At 28.5% G+C, this 15,623-nt stretch overlaps 2 long non-coding RNA genes and 1 other non-coding gene across 3 annotated transcripts in view; 1 reads left to right on the top strand and 2 right to left on the bottom strand.

Moving 5' to 3' along the window:
* LOC145293241 (uncharacterized) overlaps positions 1–2,989 on the bottom strand; it is a 100,250-nt gene extending 97,261 nt beyond the window's left edge. Inside the window, exon 1 of the long non-coding RNA XR_013869696.1 lies at positions 503–2,989. This is a non-coding gene — a long non-coding RNA (uncharacterized LOC145293241). The remainder of the gene's footprint in view (positions 1–502) is intronic.
* The window catches only part of LOC145293240 (uncharacterized), a 1,271,116-nt gene that overhangs the window by 1,200,271 nt on the left and 55,222 nt on the right, over positions 1–15,623 (bottom strand). The window lies entirely within an intron of this gene.
* Trnar-acg (transfer RNA arginine (anticodon ACG)) lies at positions 3,351–3,423 on the top strand. Its single transcript has one exon. It is a non-coding gene; the product is annotated as a tRNA-Arg (tRNA).

Here is a 15,623-nt window from a genome sequence, read left to right as displayed (position 1 = left end):
ACAATGGTATATATCGGATCAGTGCATTTTTTTGTTGTCTATTTGAAGTCTGCTGGAGTGACCCTCGTACAAAACCTATTTTCTTTTAACTCAAAAAAGTTGAAGAGCTACAAAGACAGGAGTGGTACCATTAAAACAAGTGACCTCTTGTGTCCCAGAATTTATTTTTTCTGCAAAGACCCGCAATTTTTAATGCACGTTGCCAGGAATCCAATAAGGCATCTTTGCTTCTGGCGCACGTCCATGAAAGGGGGGTTGCTTTCTTAGGATCTCAGACCGTCAATATCTGTAGCAGTGAGATAAAACTTTCAGGTCATGAATGCATAAGTTCAATCATCATAACAATACAATTTGCAATACCCTCAGATCCATTCGGAGAGAATAAAAAAATAAGAGGCATTACTTTCAGAACAACCTTCGAAGAAAGGGTCATTTTAAACCAGTGTAAACCAGACTATAAAAGCATCGTTCATTTTTTTTTTTTTTTTTGCAATATACTCACCCACGTTGGCCCTCAAGTGATCTTTTTTAGTCAACAGAAAGGGAATTATTTTCCACCATGATAATGCTTTTCCTCACACAGCACTAGGCTTAATGTTTTGACAAGCTTCTGGGCTCGACCTTTACTCCTGATCTGAAATGGAACACGTATATCAAATCCATTGCCAAGGTTGCTAGAAAAAATGGTGGGATCTTTCTACCGTTCCAGTAGATATATAACTCCTAATGCAATTCTCTACCTATACGATAGCCAGGTACGGCCAACTATGGAGTACTGTTTCCACATTTAGGTAGGAATTGCTAGAAGCAGCTTATCCTGCCTTGACAGAGTTCAAAATAGACTATGTAGCTTAGTGGAAGATGTCCTTTTTTCTTCCCTGCAACCTCTTTCCCACAGAAAAGACGTTGTGAACCTGCCTCTGCTTTATCGTTATTTTCATGGCAAATGCTCATCTGAGCTTCAATCTATGGTCCCCCCTAGCCAAACTTTCATGAAAAACACTCGTCTAGCCAAAACCACTATCAATAATTTCCCACACTCTTTATCTGTGCCTAAACCTAAATGTAGATTCCATGAACAAAGGTTCTTTCTTAGAACTGCACACCTGTGAGAGTCTCTTCAGACTGACTGCCTTCTAGCTGGCTACAATCCGATTGTCTTCAAGTCCAACGTAAACAAGTTCTTGATGAATCATCCCCCTAAGTGATCCAGTTTACAAAATTCCCATTACTTATGTTTACTACGCTATAATTACATTGACTAATGTATACCCATTAACCCTTATATCCTCGAGTGGCCTCCGGTTCTTGATAAGTGGTGATTCCTTTGTAAAAAAAAAAAAAAAAAAAAAATCTCCTCGGGAATTTGATTGAGAAATCTTGCCCAATCTTGTATAATCTCCTGATTTATCTTCCTCGGATTGTAACTTATTTCGAGGATTACAAAAACATTAATATAGCCTTAGGTTTACATCAATAAATAGAGACTGAACATAAGAAAGATTCCTATTTTATACAAAACCCAAATAATTTTGCAAGCGAGGTATTTATGAGATCATTGACAGATGGATTCAACTTATAGAGAGTAAAGGTCATTACTGCTATGAAGAAAGATTTTCAAAACCACACAGTTTTGCATTTTCAAGATTATCACTTATTACAAGGATTATAAAACCATTGAGATGACCTTAGGTTAACATCATGAGAGGAGACTGAACATGAGTAAGATTCATATTTCACATAAAAACCTAAATAATTTTACAAGCGAGGTATTTATAAGATCGTTGACAGATGGAATCAAGTTATAGAGAGTAAAAATTATTGTTATCAATAAAAAATTTTCAAAAATTAGTGTTTTGTTTTCAAGATGAAATTTTAAATCGGCAAAAACGTTTTGCACCGACCTGATGTTAAAAATGTTGATCACAAAACACCAGCAACGTATGATTTCCAAGATAGCATTCAAGATGGATGAGATACAATGTATTACGAAGCATGCATTACTGTTTATCTAAGATGGCGTTTATCTACTCTTTTAATAATATTCGCTTACTAGCAAATCAGGAGTTCACTGTAATCCAATTAATGAAAAAAAAGTTTTGTTTTTTTTAGGTATATAATAGCCAAATTCTTAACAATACTTATTTTTTAAGATTGAATGCAACATGTTTAAAAGAGATGAAAAATAAAAATATAAAATACCCTCTACACCGGGGTAAATTATGTTTCAATTTATTTTGTAAAACTTTAGGTTCTAAGAGATGTGTGTGTGTGTGTGTGTGTGTGTGTGTGTGTGTGTGTGTGTGTGTGTGTGTGTGTGTGTGTGTGTGTGTGTGTGTGTGTGTGTGTGTTGTTAGAGGTAGCGAACTTTAGATTAAAATAAATCACAAAGAATAGTTTTATTAAACAAGTATGTGGTTTATTCCTACTGACCAAAGTTCTCCTCGGAAAATTTGATTGGGAAATTTTGCACTCTCCAGCTCTTCATTAAAATGTTTGAATTATTAATTAAGCTAGTGGTAGTCTACAATCTCGTAAATGCTAAGCTTCTTTCTCGTCAACAGTATGGATTCAGGTGAAGCCCGTTTTAGCGCGGTCAGCCATAAAAGCATATACCAGATGTATGCAAAAGTTTTTGCCGATTTGTAGAAGTATTTTAACCCATTGTAATCTATTATGTGCTCATTGTTATTAAACAAATATCCAAGGTTAATTTATATCTTGTTCTTTCAGATTATTAAATCATCTATATCTATACTATTAATAAAATTCTAAATGTTGATATATATATATATATATATATATATATATATATATATATATATATATATATATATATATAGTCTTGGAAGTTTTTAACCTTTAAAACTATACAAAAAAATATTTTTTATCATTCGTTAGAAAACCATCTAGTCAGTAAGTCATTTAATCACCTGCAATCACTGCATCAACTCGCTTTCGAATTTACTATAATACCAATGATTTATTTATTTTTTTAATTTTTTTTTATTTTATTTTTTTTTCAAGGGATCATCAGTTGTTTACCATGATTATCTATGTATATATATATATATATATATATATATATATATATATATATATATATATAAATAAAACTTTCGAACGGATCCATCAAATTGAAAAATTCTTTTTTTCCCCCCTGAAAGATGTGAGTTCCTAGATTGTCCTTATCTATATATGGTTCGTAACGAACAACGCCGAATCACACAAAAAGCCCGAATAAAAGTTTTGGGGCAGTTTCGTTTTTGTCGAAAAAGTTACCTGCCCATGTCAACAGAATTTAGCACTGTCTGTATACATTCACGGTAACATCTTTCGACATACGGATAGGACTTGTGGCGCAATGGATAACGCGTCTGACTACGGATCAGAAGATTCCAGGTTCGAATCCTGGCAAGTTCGTAATAATTTTAACCATCATTTTATCCAACGTTTACTCATTATCCTTACCCTTAGTTAGGATATTTTTGTTTCTTCAGTGATTTTATTTTGTGCATATGGGAATTTCCCATACTCCGAGTTCACAAGGTAAGCATTGATGGTAAGACGATGTTGAGTGTACTTGATTTTCTGTTTGACTCGGCATTGTGTGCCGACACGGCGCAGCCGCTAGTTATTAATATTGTTTTGCGATAGTCTTAACGATGTTGAAACAAAACGACCTTCTTTAGTCAACAAAAAGGAATTAGCTTCGCGCTCAATTTTCTTAATAACGAATGTGAACAGGAAAATGGTTGGATTAAAAAAAAATCCGCTAATAAATACATAAGGCTACTAAAGTATTCAAATGTGAGTTCCGTTATAGAAACGTTGATTTAATTTGAATAAAATGAGATACACATCAGGTTCGCTTGAAAGTCAAATTATAACGCAATATTATGAAAATAAACAAATATTTTACTTGTTTTAAATTTATAATTTAAATATATTTCGGAGTCAAACTCCATCCTCAGTATTTTGTACATCTTTTTTTTTTTACATTCTCTTTTTTTCTTCTATCTTGCCATGTTGTAAAGTTGGAGAAAGAAAACTCAGTTAGTAAAGATCCGCGCGTTGTCTCTCAGCTGTTGTATTTTGAAATGTCAGAAAGGCGCGTTGGCTATGCGAGATTAACGTCAGGGGTGTGAGTTCTTTTATAGAGACGTTGATTTAATTTGAATAAAATAAAATACGCATCAGGTGCGATTGAAAGCCAAAGTATTCAATTAATATGCTATTCGTCCACACACACACACACACACACACACACACACACACACATACACACGTTTGTGTGTACTCCATTGAACAGCTGTTGTGAAAGTCTGCTTATAGCTTTACTTTGTACAACTAAGAATTTAGAATAACAAAATGCAAGATTTTATTGAGTGGGTAAATGCTAAACGTTATAAAATCTATAATTAGGTCAGTGTAAAAGGTTTTGTTGGTTTGTAGAAGGGTCATTTTAAACAACAATGATTTATTTAATACATATTGCTATTATGTAAACACGCCACCACGATTAATTTATAACTTTTTTCTTTCAGATTATGAAAGCATCATTCATATTTTTATGCAATATTCTCTCACCTATGTTAACCCGAAAACGATCGTCTTTAATCAACAGAAAGTGAGTCATCTTCCATCATGATAATGCTCGTCCTCACACAGCACTACTGAAAGATCGCATAGAAGAATGTTTTTGAGAAATCTTGCTCCTATCCTGCATATTTTCCTGACCTAGCTCTCTCGGATTAAAAATCATTTCAGGGACATTTAGATGAACTTAGCTTAACATCAAGAGAAGAGGCTGAACATTCGATTCATATTTCACATCAAAATCTAAGGCATTTTAAAAGGTTGTTGATGGAGAGAGTCAAGTTATATAAAGGAGCCAGCTTCCATCGTGATAATGCTTGTCCTGTACAGCACTATTAACCAGATCTCCCCTGTGCATATTCCCCTGACTTAGCTACTCCGGATGTTCACTTATTTCGAAGATTACAAAACAATTGATCTTCCCAGGTCATCCGTCTAGGAGAAGGAAAACTCTGAAGCCGACAACCTTCCTAGAGCTGGTCACTCAAGACTGCCTTAGGTTAACCTCAGAAGAGGAGACTGAACATGAGTTAGATTTATAATTTACATCAAAACTTAAAGAATTTTACAAGCGATGCTTTTATAAGCTTGTTGATAGATGGAGACAAGTATAGAAAAGAAAGGTTGGTATCTATATATTAATACCGTAGTACGTTTAACGTACGTACGTGTGTCACGGTTTCCAGAATTGGTCACACGTTGAGAACGTCACTAATATGACATTCCATAACACTAAAGCCAGTCTGATCGCCGCCATCCGCTGAGAATTTGCCGAGCTCCCGCCAGCGCTCGTGGAAAAGACATGTTCTCAGTTCCGGACCCATATCGAGGCGATGATTGAGGCTCAAGGCGGCTACATTAAATAGATCTCAGCTCTACTACATAATCAAATTACCTGAATTGATTTTTTTTCAATAAAAGTTTTCAAGTGTTGTTTTTTAGGGGCAAAGAAAACTTTCTATCCACACTCAAAATTGATACTAATAGTGTTCAGATGTTCAGATTTCAAATTTGCGCGATAGTATCATCAAAGGATGGATGAATCATGGAGAGATGGCGTCTTAGGAGCGAATAGAACCATCCACTGGTCGAGTCCTCGAAACCCAAACCCCTGTGCCAAACTCAGTCAGACATGAACAAATTCTTTTGATCATAACGATAAATGGCGAGAGGTTGAAATAGTTATAAAAATGGATTATGTGCACTAGTTTTCAAGACGCGTAAATGCGGAGAGTGACAAACTTGCCGGCAGTTCGGCTCGGCGAGGAAGGAAAGACTAGATGAGAAGGGCAAACGAACGAATACGAAACGAATCCCAGTTCCCGCCATATCGAGAGGAAGAAAGCAAAAATGGCTTTTTTTTCTAGTGAAAAAAACAAAAACAAAAAAAAACTACTGTTTTTGTTTTATTTTCGTTATATAAAAAAAATCTACATTAAATTGGACGAGATAAATTGTTTATAGGTTTAAAAAAATAAAGACGTTTTTGGTGATTTCTTTTTCCAGAATAGGCAACAAACCAAGAAATAGGCGAAAAAAATTAATGCACAAAAAATAAATGTGACCAAAGGCAAGCTAAGTTTCTCTTTTACTGAATAAGATTTGTGCGTCTGTTCCAACATATTTTGAAGTATTTTATCACTTACAAATACAAGTAAAGTTAATGTCAAGTTAGAACAGAAAACTAAATGTTGGTTTCATTAAAGCCACAGTCGAACCTCAATCGAAAATTAAACAAAATACTCATTAAACATTACATTACGTATGGTTTGTGAGACTTATCGAATATGTTTTTATCATTATTATTTTTTTATTTTTGATTTCTAAACGATTATCGAAGCTCGTCTATGGCTCTAACAAGACCACCATTTTATTTTTTTCGTTCCTATGTCTTTATTTTTATTTTTAAGTGATAAAATACTTTAAACTAAGCTAAAACACAAAAAATAACCTAGCCAGGTTGAAAGAAGAGTAACATAGCTTGTTTTATTAACATTTATTTTTGTGTGTTTGTTATTTATTTTTGTGTGTTTGTTATTTATTTCTTTTGTATTTTTTATTTTTGTGTGTTTTAATTTATTTTTTTGTGTGTTTTTTTATTTATTTTTTGTGTTTTTCATTTATTTTTTCTGTGTTTGTCATTTATTTTTTGTATGTTTGTTATTTATTTTTTGTGTGTTTGTTATTTATTTTTTTGTGTTTGTTATTTATTTCTTTTGTATTTTTTATTTTTGTGTGTTTTCATTTATTTTTTGTGTGTTTTTCATTTATTTTTTTGTGTGCTTTTCATTCATTTTTTCTGTGTTTGTCATTTATTTTTTGTGTGTTTGTCATTTACTTTTTGTGTGTTTGTTACTTGTTTTTTGTGTGTTTGTTATTTATTTTTTGTGTATTTTTTGTGTGTTTGTCATTTATTTTTTTGAGCGTTTGTCACTTATTTTTTGCGTGTTTGTCATTTATTTTTCGTGTGTTTTTTATTTATTTTTTTGTGTGTTTGTTCTTTATTTTTTGCGTTTGTTATTTATTTTTTTTGTATTTTATGTGTGTTTGTCATTTATTTTTGTGTGTTTGTCATTAATTTTTTGTGTGTTTGTCATTTATTTTTTGTGTGTTTGTTCTTTATTTTTTGTACGTTTGTTATTTATTTTTTTGTATTTTTGTGTGTTTGTCATTTATTTTTTGTGTGTTTGTCATTTATTTTTTGTGTGTTTATTATTTACTTTTTGTGTGTTTGTTATTTTTTTGTATTTTTTATTTTTTGTATGTTTGCCATTTATTTTTTTTGTGTTTGTCATTTATTTTTTGTGTGTTTGTCATTTATTTTTTGTATGTTTGTCACTTATTTTTTGAGTGTTTGTTATTTATTTTTTGTGTATTTTTTATTTTTTGTGTGTTTGTTATTTTGTGTTTTTAGATTTTTTTATTTTTTGTGTGTTTGTTTTTATTTTTACTGTGTTTGCGATTTATTTTTTGTGTGTTTTTTTTATTTTTTGTGTATTTGGTATGTATTTTTTGTATGTTTGTAATTTTTTAAAATATTTTTTTGGTGTTTTTTATTTATTTTTTGTGCGTTTGTTATTTATTTTTTGTGAGTCATCATTTACTTTTTGTGTCTTTTTATTTATTTTTTGTGTGTTTCTCATTTATTTTTTGTGTGTTTGTCATTTATTTTTTGAGTGTTTGTCATTTATTTTTTGTGTGATTGTCATTTATTTTTTGTGTGTTTGTCATTTATTTTTTGTGTTTGTTATTTACTTATTGTGTGTTTGTTATTTTTTTGTATTTTTTTGTGTTTGTAATATATTTTTTACGTGTTTGTTATTTATTTTTTGTGTATTTGTCATTTTTTGTGTGTTTGTCATTAATTTTTTGTGTGGTTGTCATTTATTTTTTGTATGTTTGTAATTTATTTTTTGTACGTTTGTTATTTATTTTTTCTGCGTTTCTCATTTATTTTTTGAGTGTTTGTCATTTATGTTTAGTGTGTGTTTGTCATTTATTTTTTGTGTGTTTGTAATTTATTTTTTGTGTGTTTGTCATTTTTTTTGTGTGTGTTTGTGATTTTTTTTATTTTTAGTGTGTTTGTCATTTATTTTTTGTGTGTTTGTTATTTATTTTTTGTGTGTTTGTCATTTATTTTTTTGTATGTTTGTCACTTATTTTTTGAGTGTTTGTTATTTATTTTTTGTGTATTTTTATTTTTTGTGTGTTTGTTATTTTGTGTTTTTAGATTTTTTATTTTTCGTGTGTTTGTTTTTATTTTTACTGTGTTTGCTATTTATTTTTTGTGTGTTTGTTATTTTTTTGTGTATTTGTTATGTATTTTTTGTGTGTTTGTAATTTTTTTTAATATTTTTTTTTGTGTTTTTTATTTATTTTTTGTGTGTTTGTAATTTATTTTTTGTGTGTTGGTCATTTATTTTTTGTGTCTTTTTAATTTATTTTTTGAGTGTTTCTCCTTTATTTTTTGTGTTTGTCATTTATTTTTTGAGTGTTTGTCATTTATTTTTTGTGTGATTGTCATTTATTTATTGTGTGTTTGTCATTTATTTTTTTGTCTTTGTTATTTACTTATTGTGTGTTTGTTATTTTTTTGTATTTTTTGTGTTTGTAATATATTTTTTGTGTGTTTGTTATTTATTTTTTGTGTATTTGTCATTTATTTTTTGTGTGTTTTTCATTTATTTTTTGTGTGTTTTTCATTTATTTTTTGTGCGATTGTCATTTTTTTTTACGTTTGTTATTTATTTTTTGTACGTTTGTAATTTATTTTTGTATGTTTGTAATTTATTTTTTGTACGTTTGTTATATATTTTTTCTGAGTTGCTCATTTATTTTTTGGGTCTTTGTCACTTATTTTTTGGGTGTTTGTAATTAATTTTTTGTGTATTTGTTATTAAGTTTTTGAGTGTTTGTGATTTATTTTTTGTGTGTTTGTCATTTATTTTTTGTGTGTTTGTCATTTTTTCGTGTGTTTGTTATTTATTTTTATGTATTTGTTATTTATTTTTGTGTATTTGTTATTTATTTTTGTGTCTTTTTCATTTATGTTTAGTGTGTGTGTCATTTATTTTTTGTGTGTTTGTTATTTAATTTTTGTTTGATTGCTATTTATTTTTTGTGTGTTTGTCATTTATTGTGTGTGTGTTTTTTATTTATTTTTTGTGTGTTTGTTATTTAATTTTTGTTTGATTGCTATGTATTGTTTGTGTGTTTGTTAGTTATTTTTTGTTTGTTTGTCATTTATTTTTTTGACTGTTTGTCATTTATTTTGTGTGTGTTTGTTATTTATTTTTAGTGAGTTTGTCATTTATTTTTTATGTGTTTTTCATTTATGTTTTATGTGTTTGTTATTTACTTGTTGTGTGTTTGTTATTTACTTTTTATGTGTTTGTCATGTATTTTTTGCGTGTTTTTCATGTATTGTTTGTGTGTGTGTTATTTACTTTTTGTTTGTTTGTTATTTATTTTTTTGTATTCTTTTTTGTGTGTTTGTCATTTATTTTTTTGTGTTTGTTATTTATTTTTTGAATGTTTGTTATTTATTTTTTGTGTGTTTGTTATTTATTTTTTGTGTGTTGGTCATTTATTTTTTGTGTCTTTTTTATTTATTTTTTGTGTGTTTGTCATTTATTTTTAGTGTGATTGTCATTTATTTTTTGTGTGTTTGTCATTTATTTTTTGTGTTTGTTATTTACTTATTGTGTGTTTGTTATTTTTTTGTATTTTTTGTGTTCGTCATATATTTTTTGTGTGTTTGTTATTTATTTTTTGTGTACTTGTCATTTATTTTTTGTGTGTTTGTTATTTATTTTTTGTGTGTTTGTTATTTATTTTTTGTGTGTTTGTCATTTTTTTGTGTATTTGTCATTTATTTTTTGTGTGTTTGTCATTTATTTTTTGTGTGTTTGTAATTTATTTTTTGTATGTTTGTAATTTATTTTTTGTACGTTTGTTATTTATTTTTTCTGCGTTTCTCATTTTTTGGGGGTCTTTGTCACTTATTTTTTGCGTGTTTATAATGAATTTTTTGTGTATTTGTCATTTATTTTTTGAGTGTTTGTCATTTATTTTTAGTGTGTTTGTCATTTATTTTTCGTGTGTTTGTCATTGTTTCGTGTGTTTGTTATTTATTTTTGTGTGTTTGTTATTAATTTTTGTGTCTTTTTCATTTATGTTTAGTGTGTGTGTCATTTATTTTTTGTGTGTTTGTCATTTATTTTTTGTTTGTTTGTTATTTATTTTTTGTGTGTTTGTTATTTAATTTTTGTTTGATTGTTATTTATTGTTTGTGTGTTTGTCATTTATATTTTGTGTTTGTTATTTACTTTTTGTGTGTTTGTTCTTTATTTTTTGTGTGTTTGTTATTTATTTTTTTGTATTTTTTTGTGTTTGTCATTTATTTTTTGTGTGTTTGTCATTTATTTTTGTTTGTTTGTCATTTATTTTTTGTGTGTTTGTTATTTATTTTTCGTGTGTTTTATATTTATTTTTTGTGTGTTTGTTAGTTATTTTTTGTGTGTTTGTCATTTATTTTTTTGAGTGTTTGTCATTTTTTTTGTGTGTTTGTCATTTATTTTTTGTGTGTTTGTTATTTAATTTTAGTGTGTTTTTCATTTATTTTTTGTGTGTTTGTTATTTATTTTTTGAGTGTTTGTCATTTATTTTTTTGTGTGTTTGTTATTTATTTTTTGTGTGTTTCTTATTTATTTTTTGTGTGTTTTTCATTTATTTTTTGAGAGTTTGTCATTTTTTGTGTGTTTTTTTTTTTTTTACAAAGGCATTACCACATTATCAAGGCCCAGAGGCCACTCAAGGATAAGGGTTAAAGAGTGTACAGTAGAAATTGGTCAATATAGTAATCATTAGTAATGAAAATTTGGTAAATTTAATAACTTATATGGAACGGCTCATCAAGAACTTATTTACTTTAGACTTGAACACAACCATATTGTAGTCAGCCGGAAAGCAGGAAAACGGAAGACAATTCCACAGGCGTGCAGTTCTAAGAAAGAAGCTTTGTTCATGGAATCTACGTTTAGGTTTAGGCACAGATAAAGAGTGGGGGAAATTATTGATAGTGTTTACAGCTAGACGAGTGTTTCTTGTGAAAGTTTGGCGAGGGGGGACCATAGATTGAAGCTCAGTTGAACACTTTCCATGAAAATAACGATACATCAGAGACAAACTCGCAACATCTCTTCTGTGAGATAGAGGTTGCAAGGAGGAGAAAAGGACATCTCCTACGAGGCTACGAAGTCCATTTTGAACTCTATCAAGGCAGGACAAGTCCTTTCTAGCAGCGCCAGATGTGGCAACAGTATTCCATCCATGTGTGTTTGTATTATTTATTTTTTGTGTGTTTGTTATTTATTTTTTGTGTATTTGTCATTTATTTTTTTGTGTGGTTGTAAATAAATTACAAACCCACAAAAAATACAAAAAAAAAAAATAAATAACAAACACACAAAAAATAAAGAACAAACACATTTATTTTTTGTGTGTTTGTTATTTATTTTTTGAGTGTTTGTCCTTTATTTGTTGTGTGTTTGTTATTTATTTTTTGTGTGTTTGTCATTTATTTTTTTGAGTGTTTGTCATTTATTTTTTGTGTGTTTGTCATTCATTTTTTGTGTGTTTGTTATTTATTTTTTGTGTGTTTGTCATTTATTGTTTGAGTGTTTGTCATTTATTTTTTGTGTGTTTGTTATTTATTGTTTGTGTGTTTATCATTTATTTTCAACTTTAATCTAGAAAATCACTTTTCTAGAAAAAGAAAAACCAATCCATTAAATTTGTAACTAAAAAACTATTTTAGTTAAGTTAATAATTAAATAATCTATTTAATATCGTAATAGAGCCATTGGGGAAAAACGATGGAAAGAATTAATTAATTAAAATGTTATTTTCTTTTAAAGAATAGTAGACCCTATTGCTCTTTAGATAAACAAAAATATAAGGAAAATACCGGGACACCTTTGAGGCTTCATCGCCTGTAAAATGCAATTTGATTGGCTATTGAAATTGACGTAATAATTGTAAAAGAGTCTTTAAAAATTAAATTATTGCTAAATAATTTAAGATACTACTGCATGTCAGTGACATTGAGTGAATATGTATTTTAGTTTCAAGAACCGCCGACAGATGTCACTTGTCAGCCAAAGAACAGGGGTCGATAACTCTTTCTTTTCTAAAAATGCGTGCAAACTAAAATTATATTTTGCTATATTTTTTATACAATCTTTCTGTACAAAAAATAAATTATTCTTAAACCTCTCTAAATGTTTCATGTTTTTTTATTATATTTTGCTACATTTTTATACAACCTTACTATAAAAAAACAAATAAATCTAAAACAATGTATAAATATTCCGTGTTTTTATCATATTTATTATTTTTAGTTATGAATCACTCATTGAAAAAGAGAGCATATTAATGCATCAAAATTATATTTTGATACATTTTTTATACAATAAATGTTTCGATTTTCATATATATTTGTTATTATATATTTTTGCATTATCGTAAACACTTGTTTATATTTGAGATTCACATAATGTTTGCCAGACGTTAGTTCTCTTTCGAAGAACAGGGATCGATAACTCGTCTCTGTTGCTAATATGTCACTGACATGCAGAAGTCCCGAATTTAATTATTGTTTAATTAGAAATTACTTAATTATTATAAAAAAATATAATCATTGTAAAATATTTTTTAAAGTTAAAAAAGAGTCATATTTAAGTAAAGCAATTTGAATATCTACTGAAATTTAAACATTGTACTTTATTTTAAAATTAGAAAAATTCAGTGAAATCTCATTAAATCATTAAAAAGCGAGATATCGAAAATGCAACATGCACAAGGAGGCCTAGAACAAATTGTTGATCATTGATTAACGCCGCAAGAATTACATGACGTAAAATGTTCCTCATATATAATTATGTATCCGAGTACAATATCATTTCTAACTATGTTTATTTCTTTGTTTCTGTATTAAATAAAAATCATTGGTACTTGTGCATTTTTGTTACCGTGCTGATATAATAACATTGTTATTTTGAAAGCAATTCTTAGCATGAGGAGGGTGTTTTGTAACTATTCTGTGCTTCCATCTAACAATTCAATGACATTAAAAAATATATATCGCGAAACTTGAATTTAACATGAAAAAACTGTTTAAAAATAGCGGGGTATCAAAAATGCATAAGCACTAAATTCATGTTATAAAAATAAATTCTGTATTTAATAAAATCATTTAATAAAAAATATTCTGTTTTCTAATATTGTTTCACTTTTATTTTATTACGTTAATTTCAATATAGTTTCATTTTGATTTTAAAATTCTTTACAATAATTACGTTAATTTCAATAACCAATCAAATTACATTCTTACAAGCGGTGTAACCCCAAATATGTCCCAGTATTTTCCTCATATTTCAGTTTATCAAAACTGCAAGCGGGTCGAATAGTAGTTCCTCCGAGAAATATTAATTTTTGTTTTGGCATAGGTGTAAGTATAAATCGAATTTAGGAAAAAAAAAAAAAAAATGGCAACGAAAAAATGGCAAAATAAATAAGTAAAAATGGCGAGGTAAAAATGACAAAAATTGGATAAATAAGAAAAAAAATGGCAAAATAAAAAATATATAAAGGAATATCTCAATTTTTTTTAAAATCTTGGAACGGTATGTGATGGAAAAACATGAGAAATTTGTCCAATTAAATAGAATATTCAGTTAAAGCTCCCCCCCTTCCCATGAGATTTTACTTTTTAGGCGATTACGCTTGAACACATTGAAAAGTTAAAAACAAAAAAACAAAAAACAAACAAAAACAACGTTAGGTTAAAGAGAAACAGCCCACTTGATGACAGCTTCCGGTATTGAAATTAGGCATCGATATTAAGCGGTGTTTATCGGAAACAGTTCCTCACCATTATTGTATAGAGAGTTCCGTTTTTATTTATTTATTTATTTATTATTATTTCACACGTTTGAATGCGTAGGAATCAGTAATGGAGCCGAATAAAAAAAATATGTATATATATATATATATATATATATATATATATATATATATATATATATATATATATATATATATATATATATATATATATATATATATATTGGATACATTATTACTATGATACTTAATATATTTAAATAGCGTTACATTTCTATAGCTCTATTTTAAACAAGGAGTATGTGAGTTTGTTTAGTCGTGACCAACGGTTTAGTCCGATTTCTGGAATGGTTCTAATTGTCCGCTGTCAAAATGCCATTTTTACCCATTTATTCACTTTTTGCCACTTTTACCGTTTACATTTTCCGGTGCCATTTTTACCAAGCACCACATAAATCATAATACTTGACTTTGGTGTACTGTAAAAATGTCACAAGTTATTAAACAGGAAAAAATGTCACAAAAGAGGATTTGATCACAGCAGAAGATTTTAGTGTTCTTTTTTAGAATTCAACCAAATCAAAAAAATGTTTTTCTTAAACAACAGAAAAAATCGTTATGATGTACATGCCCTTCGCGGAACGGAAATGTTATACTCCAAAGAGTACGTAAATTGATCAAGTAGTTTTATTTTTATAACGAAAAAAATCATTTGAAGCGATTAATGGGAATTCGTTGACATTATACCATAAATCTAGTAACTATGAATTATTGTTGAGTTATCTCCCTTTGTTTCTTTACATTTTTTCCTATATTGGCGGGCGAGACAGTTACTTCTCAAATACTCATAAAATTTTATTTTCTTTGTTAAACATAAAACTACTTAATCAGTTTACGTGATTTTGGGAATATGACATCTTTGTTTCGTGGCGGCTATGTACATCATAAAGAGTTTTCTGTATTAACGCAAAATTAAGTCGAATTCTAAATAAGAACCGATTATAGCTTACATTTTCACGTTTAAAGATAAGTATAACTCGTCAAACGGGTATTTTAACTGTAGCCAACATAATTTTTTTTAAAAATGCGACAAATAAATGTTACCAAAGACAAGATCATTTACTCTTCTACCTACCTATTCATGTGTTTTAATATATTTTAAAGCGTTTTTTTATTCAAAACAAACCGTGTGTCCACTGTCTAGTTAGAAAGAAGAAAAATACATGGCTGCTATATTAGCATTAAATGAGGATCCTTAATTATCACTAAAAAATCGAAGATTAAACTAAATACTGTCAGAATATTTCGCACGATTGGTGACATTTATTTGATTTGCTTTTACCAGTATTTTGTTTAATTTTCGATTTTTAGCTATTATCAAGGGTTCACCTACAATGCTCACAGTAACTATGTTCTTTTACGTAAGATGGAGAGGTGTTACGTACTGAATATACCAAAAAATTTTATTTAATTTAAAAAAAAGAAAATATATTCTTTGGTTTCGTATAATTTTATGTTTAAAAAAACAAGGCCGATAGCCATTAGTCGCGTTCTCTCGTGTAATGAATGAATGTGTGAATGTAGGATTGACATGAAATTCTTAAAGATAAACTAAAATG

The sequence above is a fragment of the Euprymna scolopes genome, chromosome 14 (genome assembly GCF_053919585.1).
Source record: "Euprymna scolopes isolate OS-2025 chromosome 14, ASM5391958v1, whole genome shotgun sequence".
Lineage (NCBI taxonomy): Eukaryota > Metazoa > Mollusca > Cephalopoda > Sepiida > Sepiolidae > Euprymna > Euprymna scolopes.
Note: the sequence above shows the minus strand (reverse complement) of the source record. Positions and strands in the feature narration are given on the sequence as shown.